The 12,217-nt window shown below is 36.7% G+C and overlaps 1 pseudogene; it reads left to right on the top strand.

The window, feature by feature from the left end:
- Window positions 1-12,217, top strand: part of LOC127673197 (zinc finger protein 709-like) — a 58,374-nt pseudogene that overhangs the window by 6,595 nt on the left and 39,562 nt on the right.

Genomic DNA, 12,217 nt, shown 5'->3' on the forward strand with positions numbered 1-12,217 from the left:
CTAGAGCTTTCCACTGCTGAGCTCTCTCTCCTGCCCTATATTTCTTATTTATGATCAACATTTATATTACTATATTTTCATCTGTTCATTTGTAACTGTTTAAGCATGCATTTCCTTTTAGTAAAATTATATTAATGTTATGGTTTAAACTGTTGCACTTCATATTTCAACAAGATGAATACCAATCTGAAGTGAATATATAATTCTTTGTGGGAACTTTTAGAAAAGAAATGTGAATTCTCTATTATTTTTATTTCCTTGGTTGATTTTTGTGTGGACTGAGGGTTTTAATATATAACTTTTGGTCTCCTAGAACATATTACATAGACCATGCTGATATCCAACTCTATGACATACACCTGCCTGTGACTCTGTGATTAAAGACATGGGCAAATACGCACAGTTTGCTCATCAATTTGGTAGTTAGTAATTGTACATACGATTTTTCAGATGCATGCACAGTGTTATAGAATTTCCCATGCATTTCTCTCTTAATTTGCATTTCTCTGGCAAGGCTATATCCTATGCAAAGTGTTTAAAAGTAATACAGGTGAATCTTATAATTCAAGCACCTTTTAAAATGACACAGTGATTGTAAATTCTGAGTCAGAATATAAGTGGAGCAAGTGCCAAAATTATATGAATATGTTTTCAAGGAAGCATGTATTTCCTCTACATTGATGTTAGTATCATGCTTTGTATTGTACACATGTATGGGAAATTTAGGATGTAGTGACATTTGATGATGTGCATGTGAACTTCACTGAGGAAGACTGGAATTTGCTGGATCCTTCCCAGAAGAATCTCTACAAAGATGTGATGTGGGAAACCTACCTGAACCTCAAAGCTATAGGTAAGACTGTTATTTTTTTCTAAATGAAACAAATGTTTATTAATTACTGATGATATTCTATTATTTTCATTGTGAATAATGAAGATTAAACTGAATAATTCAGTTTCACTAAATTTTCACTGTAACTTTCATGGTGCAGTGAAAATTCACAGTACCTTGATTATTTCCTAATTTCCAATTGTATTTTATTCATTTCCGGTACTGTATTTTAGGCTGTAATTGGGAAGACCATCATCTTGAAGAACATTTTCAAAGTATTAGAAGACATGAAAGGTAATTTTCATGTGCAAGCTGATACAAATTTGTCTCTGAGGAAATATTAATATCTTATGGAATCTCCAGCAAAAACAAGAGTGTAAAATAACAGTCCTTTAACTGTAACTATGATTATAATATTCTTACAAAACCATGTAACTCAAGGTCTGATAACTGTTTTGTGTATCCATTTGATAGGTAGCTTCTTTAGAGCTATGCTGTAGACCTGCCAATCGGTAGTGTCTCATAGTATTTAGAAACTGCACATTGAATAGTGATAAATTTATATCCAAAATATTTTAATAAGAAAATCGTCCACCGAAAATTTGGTGATACTCATATTCTTGTAGTAATATGGTTAAGTTTGGTGAGAGGGTATTTTATGAGAATCAAAAATGTTGTTGTGGAGAAACATTAGCCCATATTGCACTTGTTATAAGAAATAAAATTTCAAACACTGTGAATGTAGTGTGTAAACCTTTCACTTATGATTCTTTTTATTAGGTATATCATGTTTCATAATGGATAATAATTATGTGAGCATAGGGATATTGAAAAAAGAAACATAAAATTTTTGTTCTAAAACAAGAAGATATGTAGTAATCTGCCTTTGAAAGAAATAAAGAATATGAAGGACATTTGCAATTTTTTTTTTTTAGTTTTACAGGGAATATCCCAAAACTCATAGTGTAGAAACCTTTATGGGTACTAGGAATTTGGAAGTTCTTCTGTGTGTCCTGGTTCCCAGTCTAATGTGTTGCAATTTACACTAGAGGAAAAATATGAATACAATCAGTGTTAGAAAGATCAGAGTTATTCTAACTTTCTTCAGATAGCTAAAATACATCATATAAAAAGAGGGTGTTTTAAATATTACCCATGTAATAACCATCACAGGTATCTTGAACAACTCATGATAAGGGAGAACACCATGAACATATAAAGTGATAAAACTTTAAGATCTGATGCTTTTTTTTTTTTACCATTAGACAAATTGTAAACATTATTCATATTGATTACATGATTGATCAGAGTAATCAGTGTGGTAAAGATTTCACATGTGCTAATTATCTTTGCAGGCATGTAAGAAGATATACTGGAGTGAAATGCTATGAGTGTAATATATGTGGTAAAGCCTTTACAAGTTCCAGTCATCTTAAATATCATAAAACAACACATACTGGAGAGAAACTTTATGAATGCAATCAATGTAGTAAAGCCTTTGCAAGACCCAGTTATCTACAAAGACATAAAATGACACATATTAGAGAGAAACCTTATGAATGTAATCAATGTGGTAAAGCCTTTGCAAGACCTGGTGATCTCCAAAATCATAAAAGAACACATACTGGAGAGAAACCTTATAAATGTAGTCAATGTGGTAAAGCCTTTGCACAGCACAGTACTTTCCAATATCATAAAAGGAAACATACTGGAGAGAAACCTTATGAATGCAATCAATGTGGTAAAGCCTTTGCAGTACCCAGTCATCTCCAGTATCATAAAAGAACACATACTGGAGAGAAACCTTATGAATGTAATCAATGTGGTAAAGCCTTTGCACAGCACAGTGATCTCCAAAGACATAAAAGAACACATACTGGAGAGAAACCTTATGAGTGCAATCAATGTGGGAAAGCCTTTGCACAGCGCAGTCATCTCCAATATCATAAAAGGAAACATACTGGAGAGAAACCTTATAAATGCAATCAATGTGGTAAAGCCTTTGCAGTACCCAGTCATCTCCAGTATCATAAAAGAACACATACTGGAGAGAAACCTTATGAATGTAATCAATGTGGTAAAGCCTTTGCACAGCACAGTGATCTCCAAAGACATAAAAGAACACATACTGGAGAGAAACCTTATGAGTGCAATCAATGTGGGAAAGCCTTTGCACAGCGCAGTCATCTCCAATATCATAAAAGGAAACATACTGGAGAGAAACCTTATAAATGTAGTCAATGTGGTAAAGCCTTTGCACAGCACAGTACTTTCCAATATCATAAAAGGAAACATACTGGAGAGAAACCTTATAAATGTAGTCAATGTGGTAAAGCCTTTGCACAGCACAGTACTTTCCAATATCATAAAAGGAAACATACTGGAGAGAAACCTTACGAATGCAATCAATGTGGTAAAGCCTTTGCACTACCCAGTCATCTCCAATATCATAAAAGAACACATACTGGAGAGAAACCTTATGCATGTAATAAATGTGGTAAAGCCTTTTCAGGTCACAGTACTCTCCAAACACATAAAAGAACACATACTGGAGAGAAACCTTATGAATGTAAACAATGTGGCAAAGCCTTTTCACATCAGAGTAGTATCCAAAGACATAAAAGAACACATACTGGAGAGAAACCTTATAAATGTAGTCATTGTGGTAAAGACTTTGCAACACGCAGTAATCTCCAAAGACATGAAAGAACACATGCTGGAGAAGAATCTAATGAATGTAATCATGAATTAAGTGGGAGTTAAGAGGCCATTGGATTAGGATTAAGGTAGAGATTGGTGGTTAGGATTATTTCAAATCTAGAGATGGTTCTTATGATGATTTGGCAAAGAATGTTGCCCATTTCCCTTGTTTGAATAGTCTCCTAGAGTTTAAGGTAAAGAGGTTTACATTAATTGTATTGACAAAGGAAGTATCAAAAAAAAATCCACATAGAATTTGGCCTGACAATTTTGATCAAACATAGCAAACTTTTAAAGGAAAAATACAAAAAGAGGTTTTAAAGAGCAAAGCATCACCAGGAAGTTGAATTAATCTAAATCCTGTTATAAAGGATATTCTATGGTATTAAATATATGGTTACATTAGGACAAGTTTCCATGTAGCTAAACTTATGGATTTGTAGTTGTATGAAACACAAGTGTATCATGTTAGGAATTATTATTACCTGGAAATTGTTTTCCTGTGGACAAAGACATATGTATGTATCAAAGTCAGAAGGGATAGATTATGTTTGTGATTCTGGGTTTTCAATTTCAGATCTAAAAAGGTCCAGGCATGGTGTTTCATGATTTTTACCACAGCATTCAGGAAATGGAGCCATGGACATCTCGCAGTTCAATGTTAATCTACTGGGCAAGTTCTAGGACAGCCAAGCTTAGGCAGTGAATTGTTTGAAAAATAGAAACTGGTAATAATGTAATAGAAGGGGCCATGTTTCAGCACCAGCAAGCAGAAGAACTCAGCAGCTTTGTCTATGTTTGCTCTGGATTTAGCAGCAAGATATAAGGGACTAGTGAGACAATTATTGCTGAATAGCTGTAGATAAAGAATTAGAGGCTATGGAGAATAAATAAATATCACTGGAGTAAAATCTTCTGGGTAGTGTTTTTGGAGTGACAAAGAAGGTGTGTCAGAGGTCAACGAGTTTGGACCTAGTGGAGCAGCTAGACTCAGTCATGTGTAAGAGTCACACAGGTGGTACTGGTTTCAAATGCATGATGTTGTCATGCAGAGCAGATGAGGCTTGGCATCATTGAGTGAGCATAAAGGAGGCTATTGATCAAGATTAGTTGCAGTAGAAGAACACAGCATAGTGAAGATGCATGTACAATGGGATGAGCAGCAAGAACAAAAGGAAAAGGAGAGTGGAGTCAAACAGAGCTTAGAGTGATACAGAGGGCAGAGCTGGAGAAGTGACCCAATCTCTTCGAAGGAGTAGAGATGAGCATGTGTGGATCCTGGACATTGAATCAAGAAGACCCCAAAATTATGTGATGTTAGGACTGTGTGTTACCTGCTCAGGAAAACTGCTCTCCGGGAATAAAAACTACACAAAAAAATTCTTCTGCATGGAACAAAGCAGAAAGGAGTTGGAGATCTGAAGAACACTTTGACAACAGATATGGAGATGCAGAGTTTGGAGATTGTTGATCTGGCTTGGGTCTTATTTAATTCCACTATTTCCTCATGCTGCCTTTAGGAATGGTGAAGTGTATACTGTGAATGTGGAGGCATATGATGTGCTTTTATGTTTTTGAGCATGATTACATTAAAGGATTCATATCAGAAGACTCTTTGTCCTTTGGACTCTTAACATTTTTGAGACTGCTCTAGATAATGGGGACTTTTGAAGCTGTCACTCATGTATTCTACATGTTTAAGTATGATCCCCAAAGACTCATTGGTTTGAACAATAATATGAGGCCAGGCAGTGGAATGGGGTAATTTAAATATGACACCTATGTGAGTGGCATTATGCTGTCATGTGGCCTTGTTGGAGGTAGTGCATTGCTGTGTGGTTGGGCTTTGGAATTCCTACAGGTGCTGAAGAGCTGGAGGTCCCTGGAACACAGTTTCTTCCTAGCTGCCATTGGATCAAGATGCAGAACTCCCAGCTTGCTCTCTAGCATCAATGTCTGCCTTCAGTCCTGGCATTCTTCCTGCTATGATGAAATGGACTAAACCTCTGAAACTGTAAACCAGCCCCAATTAGATGATCGCTTTTATAGGAGTTGTCTTGTTCATTGTGAATTTACATAGCAATGGAAATGATAAGGCAGGAGCACTGTGAGTGAATTTAATGCGGTCAAGAATTTGCATAGTTCTGTAGTCTTCATTTTCTTGAAAGAATGTGTTAGAGAGAGACCTCATGAATGTGTTTAATAAAATGAAGCCTTTGTATACCTCTATAGTCTTCATCATTATGAAATTATTCATTCTGTAGAGAAGTACTTTGAATGTTTGCATTGTGGTAAAACCTTTATGTTATGGGATCCCCTGAATTCCAACATAATTCAAACACAAGGACATGGCAAATAATAAAAATCTTTTGTAGTCAAGTAGTTACTAATTAATCTGGACTAGAAAATATATTTAGAAGCTTATCTGAATCACCCGATCCTGTCCCTGCCCTGATCCAGAAACTGATATAGATTTCAAAACTAAAAACTATGAACATACATGCTGTTACAGGTATATTTCCTACCAATCGGGATTTTCTACTGTTGTTATGCGATGTCAAATGATACAGAATGTAGGTTTATGGTTTATCCTATCACACCGAGTTGGTCTTTGGAGTTAGTAACAGGCATTTTATTTTTAGGAATAAAATATTAATAACAGAAATTATGGTTAGGAACAGTCATTATGTTTTGAGGAACAAAAGTAAATAATGAAACCTTGCTGAATGTTGTTAAATTATGCAGGTCCCCTATGACCTGGGACTTGAAGTTTCTTTCAATTCATGATTAAATGGAGGTTGGCAACAAAATTTCAGTACTTAGAACAAGTTTTTTTTGCTTGTTCCCAACATTTGTACATCATAGTAATCTTTAAATATATTATAGAACACATATTGAAGAGAAATTTTATAAATATAATCAGTGTGATACAACATTTTCATAACAGTAATCTATGAATGCATAAAAGAACATACCCTGGAGAGAAATGCTATGAATGTGCAATTTGGTAAAGAAAGCCTTTGTATGTAGCAGTAATCTTAGAAACCATAAGAAAATGTCATAATGCAGAGAAACATCATAAACGTAGTTAATGGGTTAAAGGTTTGTATTTTCTACTATCTTTATACAAGAGTAAACTTTTTAGCATGTAACTAATCTGTTACAGCTTTTTATTATCACAGTAGTTTTTGAGAACCTTCACAAATCTGTGACTAAAAATATTTTGGTATGTATTTAGCCAACATACCTATATTGAGTTACTCAATGTTATTTATTATGTAAAAAAATTGAGAAGTGTCAACAATAAATTCAAATTTTATGATCTCTCTCCATTTTATTTGCACTTGCAAGCTCATTTTTACATACAAAGGCCACTAATTTGTATTTTCTTTTTTAGTTATTCATGTATCCAACAACTTCGCTGACAGTGTTCTTCAGCTCTAGCAATTGCATTTTTATTTACTTATGGAAACTAACATATCATTTGCAAAGAAAGATAATTTTATTTCCTCCTTTCTAATTTATATTATCTTCCTCTCCTTCAGGTTTATTGTTCTACCTAACTTTTACTTAATATATTGAACAGATAGTTATAGAGAGAATGGAACATCTTGTCTAGTTTAGGAATTAATGGAATTAATTTGAATTTCTCTCCAGTAAATTTAAGGTTGGCTCTAGACTTGCTGTAACGTGACATTTTTATGTTCAGGCATGCCCCCTTGTATCCTTAATCTCTGCATGAATTTTATCATAAAGTGGTGTTGAATATTGTCAGAGAATTTTACATCATGTCATGAGATGATCAGTTCTTTTTTCTTACATTTTAATTCCATTATGTTGAATCATCACAGTGTTTCTTGAATGAAGCCTTCCTCATTGATCACAGTGGATGATCTTCTGATGTGATTTGTATTTTATTTTATTTTATTTGTATTTTCTCTTAAGTATTTTTGCTTCTATGGTTTTATGGAAAATTGGTCTGTAATTCTGTTTTATTGTTTATTCTTTACTGACAGGGTATTTGAGTCATCATGGGTTCAGAAAATAAATTGCCTAATATTTCTTTTCTTTTATATTGTTAAATACACTGACATTTATTCTTGTTAAAACCTCTTTGAAAGTCTTATAGGATTCTACCCTAAAACTCATGGACTTTGCTTGTATTGGTGGCATATTTGTGATGAATTCTGTTTTCCTAGTTTATGTCTGTTGAAGTTGGTTCTCTTAGTTTCATTTATTTTTGGTATGTGGAATCTATTGAGGAAATTAATCATTTTTTTAGAATTTCCAATTTGGTGGAGTATACCCTTTTTAAACCTATGTCATTACCATTCTCTGGATTTCTTAATTGTCTGTTATTTTATCTCCAATTTCATTTTAGATTTCATAAAATTGTATAGTCTTTATCTTTTAATAAATGTTTGTTTATCTTGTCAAATAAAAGACTCAAAAGACTAACTCCACGTTTCATTAATACTTTGAATTGTTCCTTTTCTATTTTATTGATTTCAGCCCCAAAATTTATAATTTCTTGATGTCTCCTCCTTGTTTTCATTACTCCCTCATTTTCTTCTGTTGTAGTCTTTAAAGTATGCAGTTAAATTACTAACATGAAAGCTCTGAAATTTTTTTCATGTAGGCATTTTTGTTCTGTGAACTTTCTTCTTAGCTCCAGTTTCATGTTCTTTGTGTTCCCTGAGATTGTGCATGTTGCACATTCATTTCCATTGAACTCTAGAAAGTCTCTAATTTCTTCCTCTATTTCTGTGTAGACCCATTTTCTCTCACACAGTTAGTAGTCAGTTAACTGTCCTCCCTTACCTCCTACAGCACTGAAACATCAACGGGTTTTTGGCCCAGATGACGTCTTTTGTCTGATCATACAGTGTGGGGTCTCCTGGGTCTGGTGCAGTCAAGGACATGAGGATCCCAATTTCTAGGAGCCACTCTCGGGGCTGTCTTGTTGCTCTCTGGGATGGAGTTTGTCCTTGCTCATCAGAAGGCTCCTTCCTCCCCGTGGATATGAGAGGTAGCAATGGCACACCAGCCATCTGTGTCTTGACTGTGGGGAAAAGATAACCTGACCACAATGTGGAGGGCATGCCTAAGTCTATGAACCCACAGGAAGCAGACACATCAGAACTGGAAGTGACCATTTGAAGTAAGTGACTGTGCTACACCTAGAAGTGGCAGTGATGTGACAGGCAGTGACTGGCCATAATTGGAAAGTTTGCAGCTGGGCGGAGCGCAAACCCTCTCTCTCATTCTCCAGGCAGGGACAATGGCCGGGCAAGGCGCGGGCTTCTGGCTCTGCTCTGAAAAGTTTGTAGCGGGGCAGAGAGCAAACCCTCTCTGTGCTCCAGGCGGGGGACAGTGGCCGGGCAAGGCACAGGCTTCCCGCTCTGGGAAGTTTGCAGCAGGGCGGAGTGCAAACCCTCTCTGTGCTCCTCTGGGCAGGGACAACGGCTGCGCAAGGCGCGGGGTTCCCACTCTGCTCTGGAAAGTTTGCAGCAGGGCAAAGTGCAAACTCTCTCTGTGCTCTGGGCAGGAACAGTGGCCGGGCAAAGAGCAGGCTTCCCACTATGGAAAGTTTGCAGCGGGGAGGAGTGCAAACACACTCTGTGCTCCTCCAGGAGGGCACAGTGGCCTCCTAGCACGACCCTTCTGTGGGAACAGAAACCGAGCCTGGCCGCCATGGATCACTGGGCTGTGCTCCTGGCCCTGGCTTCTGCCTGTGAGCTGGTGAGACAGGAAGGGAATTCACAGGCCAATAAACTGCATCCTGTTCCTTAATGACACAGGCTGGGCTGTGACATGACAAAGACCTGGTAGATTTTACAGAGGTCTGGTCTGGTGCTTTGCCAAGGAATATAAATAATCAGGTTGGAGCTGGCTGGTGTCAAAGGCTGTGGGATGGGCGTGGCTAGGTCCCAGGGTAACTTGTTTTTTTTTTTTTTTTTTTTTTTTTTTTTTTTTTTTAGTTTTGTTAATTATTTCTGTAGTAGTATTTTTTTATTGTTTTACTTTAGTTGCTTAGTGTTTCAATTATTGTGCAGTAAAGGGACTTTTCCCCAATCTGTTTGTTATTTTGCATGCTTTTACATTAACTCTGGCTATATATTTATAATAACTCGCTATTCTTACACAGGCACCTTCATTAGTTTAGGAAATTTTCATTTAGGATCTTATTGGAAATGTTTTCTAGACATTTATGCTGATTGATCTTCTTCACTCTCGCCCTCATCTTCTCCTTCTGAGGTGTTCCCTGTGGCTGTGCAGCTTGAAATCTTCTCTGTGTCCAGCTCTGAGCTCTGCTGTTGTGTGCTGTGAGGGGACCTTAGGGAAGTGCTGAAATCAAGACATGGTGAGTACAGGATATCTGCCCACAATGGGGAGGAACATGCGGCTGACCAGTGGGAGCTGGGGTAGTGGGTCCTCTATGGGGTTGGATTGGAAGCATCAGCCAGATGTGACTTCCTGTGAGGTTTCTAGTGGTTCTTCTTACTTGCAATTTCAGGCCATGACCTCTGAATAACTTCAGTATCATGGCTGATTGTAATTCTGTCCAAAACATCTGGACCTTTTGCTTTTTTGTAGCAGCATGGGTGGTTTCTATGACTATGCATCACCCGTGTCCAAACCTTTTTGTCTTTTATAATATACATTAAGAAGGCAGGAATAGGCCTGGAGAGATGGCTCAGAGGTTAACAGCTCTGGCTGTTCCGACACAGGTCAGGAGTTCAATTCTTAGCAACAACGTGGTGGCTCATAACCAAAGGAAATGGAATCTTTTGCCCTCTTCTGCTCTGCAGGAATACATGCAGAGATAATATTGTATAAGTAATGAATTATTTCCTTAAAAATAAGACAATAGGTATGAATCTAATAATTCTGATATGTTTAGTGTTTTGATTATTACATGGCAAAGGGACTTTTTCTCACTCTGTTTGGTATTTTTGATGTTTCTTTTACGTTACCAGGTATCTTCTTTAGTTTAAGAAAGTTTTCATTTATGATTTTATTGGAAATGTTTTCGAGACCTTTATCATCATCAATTTCTTCTTCTTCTTCTTCTTCTTCTTCTTCTTCTTCTTCTTCTTCTTCTTCTTCTTCTTCTTCTTCTTCTTCTTCTTCTTCTTCTGCTGCTGCTTCTGCTGCTTCTGTTTCTTCTTCTCCTCCTCCTTCTCCTCCTTCTCCTCCTCTTCCTCCTTCTTCTCCTTCTCCTCCTCTTTCTCCTCCACCTCCTCCTCCTCCACCTCCTCCTTCCTTTTTCCAATCCTTTGTGTTTTTGCCTTCTCATAAGTTGCAGAACTCTTTGTGGGTTAGTACCAGGAAAGTTTATAATACAGATTTTTTGACCACTGTATCTATTTTTTTCTTTTTTAATTAGATATATTCTTTATTTACATTTCAAACTTTTTCTGCTGTCCTTGATCCCCCCTCTCCTAAAAATCCATTAAGCCATCTCCCTTCCCCAATCAACCCTCCCCCGCTCTCTGTCCTGGTAATCCTCTACACTGTAGCATCAAATCTTTCCAGGGCCAAGGGCCTCTCCTCCCTTTGGTCTCTCTAACAAGACCGTCCTCTGCTGCCGATGTGTCTGGAGCCATGAGTAATTCCATGTGTACTCATTGGTTGATGATTTTGTCCCTGTGAGCTCTGGGAGTACTGGGTGACTCATTGCTGTCCCTTCTCTGGCACTGCAAAGCCCTTCAGCTCTTTGGATCCTTTCTCTAACTCCCCATTGCAGACAAGTGATATCTCACAGTTATTAACAGGAGCTATACAAAATAGTCCGTCCAACTCTAGTGCTTTAAATCTTATTATAAATACCAAGTCTTTTGTGTCTTTTACTTGGAATACTTATCATTCAATTGTGATAAAAAATAAATAAATAATAATATTTACCACAAAAAGGTGGCTTTAATTATTGTTTCTGTCCAATAATTGGGATGAAAAATAAGATTGCCAATGATACTCAGTAGGCCTGGCTCTTTTTCTTTCTGGAAAATATGCTTTCAGAAAGCTTTTTAAGAAGATAAAATGATGACCTTGAACTCTAACTATATAGGATCAGAGTAGAAGACATAGAAGTCTCTCTATATAAATACTTCATTTTTAAGACTGTTAAATGTTAACAGGAAAAGTTAAAATAGTTTTAACAAATAAATCCACAATTTATTGTCAGAATATTAATTCAGGAGTGGGGAATAAAATATTTTTATTCCCCATTTCCTTTTATTTTTTTTTTTAATTTGGTTTTTTTGAGACATGGTTTCTCTGTATAGCCCTGGCTGTCCTGAAACTCACTCTGTAGACCAGGCTTGCCTTGAACTGAGACATCCACCTGCCTCTGCCTCCCAGAGTGCTGGGATTACTGACGTGCACCACCACCGCCCAGCCTTATTCCCCATTTCTAAGATTCAATGATACCACGTTTTAAAATTATCATAGTTTATCAAAGGATAAAAGGTAAAATTATTGTTTTTCCCTAAAGAAAATTGACAAAGCATTTCCTTAAAAAAATATTTATTTATTTATTTCATGTATGTGAGCATAATATCCCTGTCTTCAGACACAGAAGAGGGCATATGATCCTGTGACATATTGTAGTGATCCACCTTATGGTTGCTGGGAATTGAACTCAGAACCTCTCAAAGAGCAGTCAGTGCTCTTAAATGCTGA

The sequence above is a fragment of the Apodemus sylvaticus genome, chromosome 22 (assembly GCF_947179515.1).
Source record: "Apodemus sylvaticus chromosome 22, mApoSyl1.1, whole genome shotgun sequence".
NCBI classification, from domain to species: domain Eukaryota; kingdom Metazoa; phylum Chordata; class Mammalia; order Rodentia; family Muridae; genus Apodemus; species Apodemus sylvaticus.